Genomic DNA, 14,743 nt, shown 5'->3' with positions numbered 1-14,743 from the left:
GCACACCGCAGACCACGGCCTCTCTGTGTGAGGATCTAAACGTATTCTACGCTAGATTCGACACAGCGAACACCATGAGACCGGACAGTGTGCGCACCGCGGATGACGTCAGTGCGCACACTGTGTCTGAGGAGGATGTGCGGAAGTGCTTCAGGAAGGTGAACGCACGCAAAGCTACTGGTCCGGACGGGATTCCCGGCCGCGTCCTCAGGTCATGCGCGGCTCAGCTGGCTGGAGTGTTCACGCACATCTTCAACCTTTCCCTCTCTCTGTCTGTAGTCCCAGCCTGCTTCAAAATGGCCACCATCGTCCCTGTACCCAAATCCTCCACCATCTCCTCATTGAACGACTGGCGACCTGTAGCCCTGACCCCCATCGTAAGCAAATGCTTCGAGAAGCTGGTCAGGGACTTCATCTGCTCTGCACTACCCGACTCACTGGACCCTCTACAGTTTGCATACCGCCACAACAGGTCCACTGATGATGCCATAGCCCTGACACTACACACTGCCCTGTCACACCTGGAGAAGAGAGACACGTATGTGAGGATGCTGTTTGTAGATTACAGCTCAGCATTCAATACCATCGTTCCCTCGAAGCTGGACAGGAAACTGCAGGATCTGGGACTGAGCAGCTCCCTCTGCGGCTGGATCCTTAGCTTCTTGTCTAACAGACGCCAGGTGGTCAGACTGGGCAGCATCACCTCATCCCCCATCACACTGAACACTGGTGCTCCACAGGGGTGTGTACTGAGCCCTCTCCTGTACTCACTCTACACCTACGACTGCACAGCCACTAACAGCTCCAACATCATTGTGAAGTTTGCGGACGACACTACAGTGGTGGGTCTTATCACCAACGGTGATGAGACGGCCTACAGGGAGGAGGTCAGCGCCCTGACCCACTGGTGTCAAGACAACCATCTCACCCTCAACGTCGCAAAGACAAAGGAGTTGATAGTGGACTTCCGGAGGTGCAGAGAAGTACACACCCCCATCACCATCAACGGCGCTGCTGTGGAGAGAGTGAGCAGCTTCCGGTTCCTTGGAGTACATCTGGCTGAGGATCTTACGTGGTCAGTACACACAAACAAAACAGTGAAGAAGGCGCAGCAGCGCCTCTTCTTTCTCAGGAGACTGAAAAGATTCGGCATGAGCCCCCGCATCCTCAGGACCTTCTATCGCTGTGCCATTGAGAGCATCCTCACTGGATGCATCACCACCTGGTATGGCAACAGCACCGCCTACAACCGCAAAGCTCTCCAGCGAGTAGTGCGGTGCTCTGAACGGATAATTGGAGGTGAGCTTCCCTCCCTCCGAGACATCTACAGGAAGCGCTGCCTGAGGAAAGCGGGGAGGATCATCAAGGACTCCAGTCACCCCAGCCATAAACTGTTCAGACTGCTTCCATCAGGAAGGAGGTTCTGCAGCATCCGATCCCGAACCAGCAGACTGAGAGACAGCTTTTTCCATCAGGCCATCAGACTGCTGAACACGTCATAGACACCTCAGCTTCACTACTGGAACTTCAACATTATGCACTCCACACTGTATATAAATGCCACTTGTTTTGCACATATTCAACTCTGTATATTTTATATATTTTATTATTATTATTATTATTATTAATTTTTTTTTTTTTAACTATTTAATTTGTAAAAATGTGCATACACACACACACACACACACACACACACACACACACACACACACACACACACACACACACACACACACACACACACACACGTAGGAAAATATTTAGTATACACATCCAGAAATGCATACACTATTATATATTGTACATATATTTATTAGTTTCAGGTTGGCCATTCTTGTATTTTGCTCGTTTGTGTTGTTGTGTTTGCACATCTCTGTTGCTTGTGGGGCTCGCACACAAGAATTTCACTCGCATGTGCTGTGCCAGTGTGCCTGCACATGTGATGTGACAATAAAAGTGATTTGATTTGATTTGATTTGAAATGTGAAACCAGTAGCACAGCCACTGAGGCGCATACCTTATCATTTGAGGGATGCAGTGGAGAAAAAGATCAATGAACTAATTGACATGGACATTATAGAACGTGTAGAAGGACCTACACCTTGGGTAAATCCTGTAGTGGTACTCCCAAAGAAATGTGACAAAGATATCAGAATGTGCTTAGACATGAGAAAAGCAAATGAGGCAATAATCAGGGAAAGATACCCCATACCCACTGTGGATGAAATCTTGCAAGGACTAAACGGCTCTGCAATCTTCACCAAACTCGATCTCAAGTGGGGATACCATCAACTAGAGCTTACCCCGGAGTCAAGAGAGATAACTACATTTGCAGTGCACAACGGAGTATACCGGTACAAAAGGCTAATATTTGGAGTCTCATCAGCTAGTGAGCAGTATCAGCATGAGATTGCCAATGCACTAGCTGGCATTGAAGGAGTTGAGAACATTTCAGATGACGTAATCATACACGCGCCAGACCAAGAAACACATGATAAGCGCCTGCATGCTGTGATGAAGAGACTCTCTGACTGTGGCCTGACACTAAACTCAGAGAAGTGTCAGTTCAACATGGACAGACTCGTGTTCATGGGAATACTGCTGACACAGAAAGGCATCGGCCCGACTGAAGAAAGAGTGAGAGCTGTGGTGGAAGCCCGAGAACCGAAGAATGCTACTGAGGTGAGAAGCTTTCTTGGACTGGTAGGCTTCAGTAGCAGGTTCATTCCACAGTTTGCTACACTCTCTGAACCACTAAGACGTTTAACTCGAAAAGAAACTATGTTTACATTCGGGCCAGAACAAAAGCAAGCATTTGAAAGACTAAAGACTGAGTTAGCCAGAGCAGGTACCCTAGCCTATTTTGACAAAGAAGCCCCAACCAGAGTCATAGCAGATGCAAGCCCTGTAGGCTTGGGCGCAGTGCTAATACAAATACAGAACGGAGACGAGGTACCAGTGTGCTACGTAAGTCGGAGTTTAACAGACTGTGAGCGAAGATATTCTCAAACAGAAAGAGAAGCCCTAGCACTGGTATGGGCATGTGGGAGAATACATCCACATGGCAGGAAGTTTGACCTCATCACAGACCACAAGCCATTAGAGGTCATATACAGCCAGAAATCTAAACCTTGTGCACGCATAGAAAGATGGGTTCTCAGACTGCAACCATATGACTTTAAAGTAGTGCACATTGCGGGAAAGCAAAACATTGCGGATTCACTGTCAAGACTGCTGGCTGACACCACGTCAAAAGAGATACATAAGCATGAATCTGAAGAATATGTGAGATTTGTTGCAGTTAATGCTACTCCAAAAGCACTCACAACAAGAGAGGTTGAAGAAGCCTCTGCTACAGACTCAGAATTAACAGAAGTGCGAAGAGCTATTGAAAATGGACACTTTGAAAAATGCAAAACATATGCACCCATTGCAAATGAACTGTGTGTCATCGGCTACATAGTTTTGCGGGGAACTCGCATTGTATTGTGTCAAAAAAGGGGGGGAAGGTTGAGCTTTAACATCAAACAAGGATTATTTGAACAATTTAAAACTTCATTTGTGTCTTTAATAATTTAGGAATGGTAAAGCTTAAGCTAATAGCGGTCCGAGAAGACGGACCTTTTAGAGAATCAGTGAAAAAGCATAAACTATCACTTTCATGTTTAATCATTTCTCATTGAAATGAACTGAATAGCGCTTAGAAGATTTGTTAATTTCTTTGTCTTTTGTTAAAAAGAGGGGTTTCAATAATTTTCAGACACACCTTGCAAATGTGCTTATAACGAGTTGGCACTCGGCCTTTTGAAGGTCAGAAGCTTCGTTCGGCGTGACTGTCCGGACTGATAAAGTGTAGGAAACGCCTTGAGTGCAGAGGGCTAAATGCAAACACGTTTACACACACATAAGATATGATTAGAATAAGTCCCTGGGACATTCTGAATGTTTTAGACCAATTTTGAATCACTAGAAGGTCAGTAGATAACAACATTAGATTATTAGGGTTAGGAAGAGAGGTGTTTTGGTTTTCTGTCTCTTACAGAGAAAGGAACAGACACCAGACGAGGCCACAGAGATACGAGGGTCCTTCGCAGCAGAGACAGATACAGTGACTGCCGAGACACCAACTGGGTCCAAGGGTCATGGCGTTTGGGCTCCAGCTAGTCACTTCAAAAGGATGAATCCCATAAATACAGCAATAACCATGAAGGGGTTGACGGAAATCCGGAAACACCAGACCAACGAGGTTCGAGAGGCTCTTGGGCAAAAGGGGGACGCCTTCCTGTTCTTTTCTGGAGGATACACGGGAGACACAGGACCCGAGGATACACAGATCGTTGTTTGAAATAGGGGCAGAATAATCCCCTGATCTGTGTCACCACTGAAGGGTTGTCTAACCCCTGAGGTTGAAGTAAGAAGAACAGAGGATCACGCAACTGGACGATACTGGTAGCTGCAGCAATAAAATAAAGGTTAAGAGCTCTTCGGACAGAGGTTCTAGTCTACGTCTGAATGGTATAAGGGAACACCAAATAAAGCTGTGGGAGAACAGGGGAGTGTCATCTGGATCTGCTATCCTTGTAGTAATAGTTTGTCTTGCACCTGACTTGCGCAAACACAGAGGTCATCTTACATATGGTTTGCCCGTCAGGGGGACAAAGGACCTCAGGAGTGAGAAGAGATGAACCCGGCCACACTGGGCTACAGGGTGTTTGTGAGGTCATTATTCTAATGACCTCATCAGGGGGAATTGTTAGATTATAATATTATTTTATGCCATGTTATACCCCTAATTAAAGATTGTGAATTAATATGTAGTTTTAGTTTGCATTATTCTCCTGAATTAGAAGAAGCTGATAACTATTGCATTAGTTAAACTGATTTGCATTACATTAAACTGCTGACTTGTTGTGAATGAATGATATTGTTTTATGATGCATTATACTGCTGAGTTATAAGAAATCTAATTTGTCTGAGTAGAAGAGAACAGAGCATGCTGGAGTTTTCTGCCCCATTTCAGCAGGAGCAGATAAACAGGGAGCCAAGGTCGTAGCTTAGGCGCTGTGTGAGAGAAAGCATGTGAATGTTTAGGCTTTGTATGATAAGGTGGAGGCACCAGAGGCTATAAAAGTTTGAATAATGCTCCACCATTTTTGAGATTTTGAGGCTGTCTGCATCAGTGTCCATCTCCCACGTGTGTGATCATTAAATCATCGTTTGACTCAACCCGACCGGACCAGTGTTGTTATTGTGGTTTTTCTCTTGTCTCCATCCCCAATATTTTGAACCTTAACAATTGCCAGAAAACCTCAGAGCTCAAGCACTGTCACTAGCTCATGAAGGACATTTAGGAATTGTTGGAACCAAACAGCATCTCAGAACAAAAGTTTGGTGGCCAGGGATGGACAAAGCTGCAGAAAAGTTTTGTAAAGCTTGTCATGGATGTCAAATAGTAGCCAGACCAGATCCACCTGAACCACTGAGAAACACACTTTTACCAGATGGACCGTGGCGAGATGTGGCGGTAGACTTACTGGGACCGCTACCTTCGAACCACTCAATACTTGTACTGATAGATTACTACAGTCAGTACTATGAGTATGATGTAATGTCATCTACAACTGCTGAAAGAGTCATTGACTCTATTGACTGTATATTTAGCAGACATGGGCTACTAGTTACAATCAAATCTGATAACGGCCCACAGTTCAAATCTGAGCTGTTCAGAGAATATTGTGAAACTAATGGAATCAAACATATAAGAACTACACCAAAATGGGCTCAAGCAAATGGAGAAGTGGAACGGCAAAATGCATCATTGATGAAAAAAATCAGGATCGCACAAGCCGATGGACTTGACTGGAAGCGAGAGCTAAGAAAATATGTAACAGTGTATCGCAGCATCGAACATCCAACCACGGGCAAAAGTCCAGCAGAACTACTGTTCAACCGCAAAATGAGAGGAAAGTTACCGAACATCAGTGAGGCAAAAACAACGGAGTTGGACGTGCGTGACAGAGACGCTGAACAGAAAGGAAAATCAAAGCTTTATGCTGATGAACGAAGAGGAGCTGAGTATTCAAAAGTTGACTCGGGAGACACAGTGCTGGTTCAACAAGACAAAGTGGACAAGTTTACAACACCATTCAACGCAACACCACACAAAGTTGTAAGCAGAACTGGAAACCAAGTCATTATTGAATCACCAACAGGAGCTCGCTATCACCGGAATACCACACATGTGAAGAAATACGAGACAAATGAGACCAGAGAAGGACACTATGACACAATACCTGAAAGGGAGGAAGGTGAAACACCCACAAAGACTGACACCTTCACTCCAACACCACAAGAGGGCTCCCAGGGGCCAGAGAGACCAAGTAGATCACAGAGGGCTAAAAAGATACCCGAGAGGTTTCGTGATTTTGTGGTGAAATGAACTATAATATGTTAAGGTGAAGAGGTAACTTAAAGTTGGCAAGTTTCAAGTTCATATGTGTATTTTGACATGTATATATTGAAAAAAGAAAGGTACATGTGTGGTGAGACAGATTATATACTTGTTAGAAAGTAAGACAAGAAGAATGTTCAGTGTTGGAAAAAAAAAGACATCAAAGTTATTACAACTAAAGTTTGAGTCTAAGGAAAAGGGGGATGTTATGTATTGATATGGCTATGTCGTAAGGTGATGACCTTTGAACCGGTTGTTGTTGTCCGAAGGAAGCCCCGTTAAGTGGCTAGTTGTAAGATGGACAGTGTTCAATAAAGCAACATAAGGACCGTGCTTTATGTCCTGATTCAATTCAGAGTGCTCTGCCTAATTTAGTAATAAGGTGGGCATACAACAGTATGGTGTGACTGAATGAAGTCAGCAAACCAAATTCTGTCCATCTGAGGAAGAGAAGAAACTTGCATGAAATGGGAAGCATGAGATGAAGATGGCTCCTATGCTTTAGACGTGGCACTGTTTCTGCCATTGTAAGTACGCTAATGCTTGAAAGATCCATTAAAAGTCTGACACTTCACTCTTCAGCTGGAGCGTCCATCAAGTTTTACATTCCAGGTTTCCTCGTTGGGATTACGACTCAGACGATGATGTGAAAAATTAGTTATTACATTAAACCCATAAGATCAACACTGGCAAAAAAGCCGTGCACTTCACAGAGCAGCTTTCTATGGCCGAGCAGCTCCTGCAGGTGTAAGGTGTAGGTGTCACAGCACTCTGGTCCAAAGAGTTTATGTGCAGCATGCAGACAGAAAATGGCTTTACAGAATATGACTGAATGTTGAGGCACCAAAACACACTCAGTCTGCCCCTCAGTCTGATCAAGAAGAAAACCTGACTGAGCGCTTCATAACATCAGTATGATGATGTCCCAGAGGCCATGTTCAGGTTATTCTCCCGTCCACACTGAGCGGGCGGATCAGTGGAGTCTGCATTAGCTTTAACAGAAAGGTCTGATTTAAGCAGGTAAGCTGAATAGACAAGAAAAGCTAGAAAGCTTTATCAACTATAACCCCAGTGAGGACCTTGACAGGTGTCTTGTGTGCAGGTGAAGGCTGGACAGTCAGCAGGATACCTTCCTAACATTTGTCATTCCCAGCATTGAACCGTTTCCTGGCACAGCCTCAGTGAAACAGAGCATCGTTTCCACCCCACAGTTACAGACAGGCTGTGCTTTTCTTTGGTAACACCGTCGAAAGAGAAGCCCCGTGTCCTCTCTCAGTAGCTGCTTTCGTGTCCTGTCAGGATGTACAGGCTGCTCAGTGCTGACGGGTCATCAGTCGGTGTGCTCTGAAGGATGATGGCTCTGCACATTGTCAGCAAATGAGAAGGAGATGAGTTGTAAAGGAGAGCCAGAGAAAGGCAGTACTAACCTAAAGCCAGTGCCTCCACCTGCTTCTACTCCTCCCACCTCTAGTACTAACACTACTCTACTGATACTACAACCACTGTAGTTTGACTTTAATGCTACACACTGGTACAGTACTGGTACACTTACTGCAGTTTTACTCCTGTTCCTGCTCATCACCACGCCTACTACTTTTTTAAACTTTATGATAAGTGTGAACATTTACACACCAGCATACAAACAAGTTTAAAGTAGAAAAAAGGAAGCAAAGAGCTGAGAAATACATAAAACATAACACAGAAGAAAAAGAAACCTTTGCAGGGATTCCTTCTACACCCAGTTTGAGTAAAAACTAACTGAAACACAAGGAAAGAAGATAAGATCAACTAAATAAGGGTTGTATAATAATACTTGGTACTGGCAGCCAGCAGCGCCAAGCCTCAGCCTCCCAGTAGACACACCTATGGTACTGTTAGATTATAATATTATTTTATGCCATGTTATACCCCTAACTAAAGATTGTGAATTATTATGTAGTTTTAGTTTGCATTATTCTCCTGAATTAGAAGAAGCTGATAACTATTGCATTAGTTAAACTGATTTGCATTAAAGTAGACTGCTGATTTATTGTGGATGAATGATATTGTTTTATGATGCATAATACTGCTGCAGAAAGTCATCGCCTTATTTGTCTGATTAGAAGAGAACAGAGCATGCTGGAGTTTTCTGCCCCAACTCAGCAGGAGCAGATAAACGGGGAGCCAAGGTCGTAGCTTAGGCGCCGTGTGAGAGAAAAGCATGTGAATGTTTAGGCTTTTATGATAAGGTGGGAGAACCAGAGGCTATAAGAGTTTGAGCAATGCTCCACCATTTTGAGATCTGAGGCTGTCTGCATCAGTGTCCATCTCCCACGCGTGTGATCATCATCGTTTGACTCAACCCGACCGGACCAGTGTTGTTATTGTGATTTTTCTCTTGTCTCCATCCCCAGTATTTTGAACCTTAACAGTACCGATTTAAAATCCTACATGTCTTTGTTCTCAGGTTTTCACGTTCACAAACTTTGGTGTCCACGCTATTTGCCTGCCAGGCTGACAATGATTTAGATCACAGAAACATTTTTAAGCTGTTATTCCTGGTTTCACAGTGGAAAACTCCGGGTAACGTCCATTATCTTTGCTCCTGTATAAGACTTTCCTGAATGCTGAGGTTTGGTCTTCCACATGAAATTCAGTACTTTTGTTTCAGTTTCATTAATGATGCATTGATTTTGGACATCTATGTAATATATATGTGATACACGACAGTCTTTGAGTCCGTCCTTCTCATATATAATCCCACTGTTTTTGCACTTCAGATGATTCCAGTAATGACTGATTTAAAAAAGAAAAGTGAAATATTTCTAATGAACTCACCACGATTCTTATTTCAAACTTCATTAAGAGCTGCTGGATCAACAGGGGTGTCCTGGATTTGTTAGTAATATAATATAGTAATATATTATTATTAGTTTTAATTATTTAGTCAAAAATCAATTCCAGACTGCTCTGAGCAACATGCTGCAGCGAGAGTCCTGACAGGGACTAGAAACAGAACATTTATTGGCTCCCTGTTTTATCCAGAATAAAAGATTCTTTTTTTCTTTTGTGTGTCCCGTTTGGATCTTTAGCCATCAGAATTGTTGTCTTAAGGCCAAGAAAGATGCCAAGAGGATTTATTTTACCAAGTGGGTCATCATGGCCTTGCCATATTGGTCCATTTGATTGACCTTTATTATAATTATGAATTTATTTTATTTTCAGTTGCAAACGGGACAGACATGACTGTGGGATAGGACAGGGAGAAAGAATGAAAGAAAGAGAGGGAGAGAAAGAAAACCAAAGGGGAGAAGAGACGGTGAGAAGGGGGGGAAGAGAGAAAAAAAAACCAAAACTCCTGGGTCACCTGTATGGAGAAAAAAAAAACAGAAGAGAAAGCAAACAACAAAGAGCAACATAATAAGAAAAAAAAAGCACCATCACAATAAACTAGCTAGCAGTAGATATCAATAGTTACTAAATAATAAACGATATTGTGCAGCACGCAAGATAGACAGCGCACAATGTGCTTTGAGGCAGCAGCCAAGAAAGCTGTAGTCCGCGTCTGTGAATACCCGTGTGTACACCTGTGTGCATACCTGCGTGGATCAGCATGCTTGTATTCCAAAGGTTTCTCCATGTAACGATCTGCTAGGGAGTGTGTGTGTGTGTGTGGGGGGGCACAGCCCCGTCCTCCAGGGCATGAAGCAGGTATGAAGGAGATCAAAACTCGAGACATCCAGAGGCCCCCAGAACACAAGAGACCAAGGAAGACCCACAGAGGGGCAGCCGCGCCACTGTCCCAGTAAGAGCTGAGGAGAGTCCCAGATGAGGGCTCATTCAGCAGCCGCAGAGCAGAAGCCAAGGGGAGTTGCAGTGACGCGCCCGTGAGCTCCGCCAGCAGCCAGCTGTGCCTGAGTGACCAAGCCCCAGGCCGAGAGGCCGGGGGCACCCCACCTCCGAAGTGCCCCAGGCTCCAGGCCCCGACAAGCGGCCGCCAAGGAGTGAGCCGGTGTGTACCCGGACGCCCACCCCCAGACACAAAGAACCACCAACGCACCGACACCTGAGGGAGTCCGCCACCGGCAGGGGAAGTGGTGGTGGGGGGAGATAGGCCTCCAAACCTTGGAGGGCCTGAGATGTCCCCAGAGAGGTGGCGTCTGATACCCAACCTGACATATAGACACAGACATACAGGCACACACAGACACAAACATCCATTCCCACCCTCATGCTCTCATATGCACTTACTCCACACTCAACCAACGTGGAGACAGACATAAAGAGACGCTGTATACACGATCACACTCCCCAAGCGTACTCTACGAACCGGGTCTAGGTACCCTTGCCCCTGGAGGGGGGAACTGCACCCAGACCCAGGTGGTGTTAGTCCCTCCTGCTAGCCCTCAATGTCTATGTGTATTTAAAATTGAGAGGTGGGCAACGATGCCAGGGGTGAGGTGTACACCCTGATGGTAACTTGGACTCCGTGTATCGTGCCCACCCCCAAGATCCTATATGTATGTGTAATGAGGGTGTGAGTAATGTGAATGTCTAAGTTGTGGGATAAAATTGAGGCAGAGGCAGCCAGAAGGGGACAGAGGGGGGGTAGCCTCCTCTGCACCCTGGTGACATACCCCTACTCCAAGGGCCTGCATGTGTGGGTGGTTGTGGTGGAGCGGGAAGAGGGAGGTAGCTGGAGATGGGGAGGGAAGGAAGGGAGGGGCAGGTGACCCCTCCCTGGGGCCAGCTCCCCCGCTGACCCCAGTAGGCACCCACATACTCCGCGACCCGCCAGGGAAAGGGGGCCCAGGCCCATCCACATTATCTAAGCTGCCCAACAAACACACTAAGGGGGAAGTTGGAATGTTACATTTCAGACACTTTGATAAGTCTTCACATACCTCGTGCCAAAACTTCTGCACTGGTGGACAGAACCAAAGAGCGTGGATGTAATTGTCTGGTGTATTGCCTTGACAGTGTGAGCAGTTGTTGGAAGATGTAAAGCCCATCTTGAACATCCGATGACCTGTATAGTGCACTCTATGTAGTATTTTGTATTGTATTAATTGCAGACTGGGATTTTTAATCAATTTAAAGGTTTTTAAGCATACCTCAGACCAGAAGTTTTGGTCTAAGCTGACTGATAAATCTGCTTCCCACTTTGCAATAGGAAGGGATATTGATTCATCTAATTTAGAAAGTGTTCTGTATATTTTAGATAATAATTTGGGGGATTTAAGAGTAAGGAAATGTGCCGCACTTGGTGGTGTTTGTAATTCAACTTGACTAAGGTTAAATTTCTTTTTTATTATGGATTTAATTTGTTGATATTCTAAAAATCTTGTCTTGTTGATCCCATATTGTGCAACTAGTCTGTCAAATGGGATAAATTCTGTTCCCTCTAATATATGTTCTAAGTATTTAATTCCTTTACAACTCCATTATGGGAAATTAATCATGTTATTGTTTTGTAATATGTCAGGGTTATTCCAGATACAGTGGGGCAAAAAAGTATTTAGTCAGCCACCGATTGTGCAAGTTCCCCCACTTAAAATGATGACAGAGGTCAGTAATTTGCACCAGAGGTACACTTCAACTGTGAGAGACAGAATGTGAAAAAGAAATCCATGAATTCACATGGTAGGATTTGTAAACAATTTATTCGTAAATTAGGGTGGAAAATAAGTATTTGGTCAATAACAAAAACACAACTCAATACTCAACACCCTGAGCACGCCCGATCTCGTCTGATCTCGGAAGCCAAGCCGGGTCGGGCCTGGTCAGTACTTGGATGGGAGACTGCCTGGGAATACCAGGTGCCGTGAGCTTTTGCACTTCAACACACAAATGACAGTTTAAATATTGAAACGGATCTGAGGCACTCTTTAAGCTCATTTTCGAATAGGATGGTTAGTGAGTCTCGCGCAAAGAGCTCTTCCACTCATGTAGTAATGTCAAATCCTTCAAGCGTTACATCAATATCACTGTACATGCACAGAGCACCTGTAGATGTTTTTGTGCAAACACTCACAATTGTTTATGACGTGAATATTGCAGCATTAAGTCTGCATTATAACTGTGCTGTCATGTGCAGCTATTAAAAATAAAAGTAGAAACTAATCAATATCCTTCACTCTAAATTGTTTTTTAAATCCCAATAAATGGGTTACAGTATCTACATGAACCCCGTTGTCGAGGAAGCCTCTCACTTACAGCCATACCAGCCTGTTCTCATCTGATCTCTGAAGCTAAGCAGGGGCGGTCCTGCATAGTCGCGTCACCTTCACCTTGGTCCATGTTAGAAACTCCATGATGTCGTGTTCCCTGCTCAGGGTAGCACACTGATGCGCATTTATTCAGTATTCTTCGGGGCCGCAGTCGGCAGCCAATAAGAGTTAAAACTCGTTGCACATGAGTGTCAGGTTGACACTGTGCCCGCTGCACGCTACAAGGTTAACAAGTTCCTCACTACTGAGCCCAGACAGACTAGCCGTAGACATTCTCTACATTTACAGAATAAATAACTTCGTGTATTTCCAAAATATTTCGTTCCTGTTGTTCTTTTGTTTTGTTTTGCACAAAAGCGAAATGCAATCAGGAGCGTTGTCATGAAGCTTTTCCTCAAGCTGCCTCCACTGAGTGAGCAGCGGCGCCCTCTGCAGTTTGTGTGTGGAAGTGCAAAAGCTTACAGCACCTGGTATTCCCAGGCGGTCTCCCATCCAAGTACTGACCAGACCCGACCCTGCTTAGCTTCCGAGATCAGACGAGATCGGGCGTGTTCAGGGTTCAGGGAGGTTAACTACACAACCCCTCGCCACCTCCTTATACACAGGAGTGAGTACAAAAGGGTTCGTACGGACGCATCAGCCGGCCGTCCTTCTGCTCGACACTGTTAGCTGAAAGATGATCGGATCATCCTCTGTCCTGTATTTAAGGCTGAGAGTCTTTGTCCAGTCTCTTTTCCACAGCTACTGTCCACAGCACTGATCCACCTGCAGCACAGCCCCAGTCAGTTGTTTTATGATTTACATTGTGCACGTTTCCCTTCCACTGAGCTTACAAAACCTCTGACAGGAGAAGTCAGGCATGTGTTTCCCCCACCTCCCCTTTTAGGCAGTAATAAAATAGAAAACAAACAATCAAACAGGCTAAAGCTAGAGCACAAGCAAAGACAGCACCGGTGACTAAGTTCTCCCATACTGGACGTACGCTACCATGTGGGCTCAAACAGCAGCACATCAGCTCAGTTTACATACTGTTGACATCTTCATCAGAGGATCAGCAGGGAGCGCTGCTGAGCTGCAGTCGTCTCCACCAGAGTGACGGAGCAGGAATCACAAACAGCACAAACCCACCGTGTTGTTTCTACCCTGTTCAGGAGATCTGAGCCCCCATCCCTTTTTTTCATGTTGCAGCTCTGCACTGCAGGCCCTGAACGCCTCCCGGTTACCCTCAGTGTGCTTAGAGTTTAATTTACAACCGACGAGCTCACAGATCATCTGCAGGCAGGTGAACGAACCCTTAATGTGAGGATAATAGCAGAGCTGAACTGAGGTCAGAAATGGTCAGGAACGGTGTCGACACAGTGAAGTCAGGTGTTTGGGAATTTGTCTGATTATCAGTTTGGGGGGGGTCGGTGTTAAATAACAAAGGCGGTGTAGGATGGAGAGAGGAGGAGGGAGGGAGCAGTGATGATATGGAGGAAGGTGATTGGTTAAGCAGCAGGAAGGAGCTCATGCTGGAGTCTGAGTTTTTACTGTTGGCCTTTTTCTGCTTTTTGTTTATTGTTGTCTGACGCGGGGCCGCCTACCCTTGAGTGATGCAGATGTGATATCACACTCACACAGCGACAGCAGCTCCTACACACACACACACACACACACACACACAAGTCAGAATACACATGTGCCAGACATAAGGGGGTCAGACAGGAGCAGCATCAGTCTCTGCTCTGTTTTGTTAATAACGTAGAAAAATAATTTTGTACAATCAAGCTACATCGACGGACGCTTTACCTCACGTACCCTAAAATGAAAAAGTACACTCAAAAAAATGAAACGTTGACTTTAATTAAAATTATTTTGTCAACAGGTTCCACGAAATTGAATTATGTTAGTTTAAAGCAAAAATCTTTAGTTCATCTAATTTAAAAAAACTACTTAAGATTAAAAAGACATATTTAAGACTAACTAAATCAAGTTATGTTGTATGAACAAAGATGATATATTTTCAGGTTAGATAGTTTAGATTAGTTACTTCAACACATTTCTTATTTGTGGCAGTAAAATGTTAAATTTAAGTTAGATTAAT

The 14,743-nt window shown here is 44.7% G+C and overlaps 1 pseudogene; it reads right to left on the bottom strand.

Moving 5' to 3' along the window:
• Window positions 1-13,115: 13,115 nt before the first annotated feature.
• Window positions 13,116-13,240, bottom strand: LOC113034442 (uncharacterized; annotated as a pseudogene).
• Between the last annotated feature and the right edge of the window lie 1,503 nt (window positions 13,241-14,743).

The sequence above is a fragment of the Astatotilapia calliptera genome, chromosome 12, assembly GCF_900246225.1.
Source record: "Astatotilapia calliptera chromosome 12, fAstCal1.2, whole genome shotgun sequence".
Taxonomy (NCBI): domain Eukaryota; kingdom Metazoa; phylum Chordata; class Actinopteri; order Cichliformes; family Cichlidae; genus Astatotilapia; species Astatotilapia calliptera.
The sequence above is the reverse complement of the archived record's forward strand: the minus strand, read 5'-3'. Positions and strand labels throughout refer to the sequence as shown.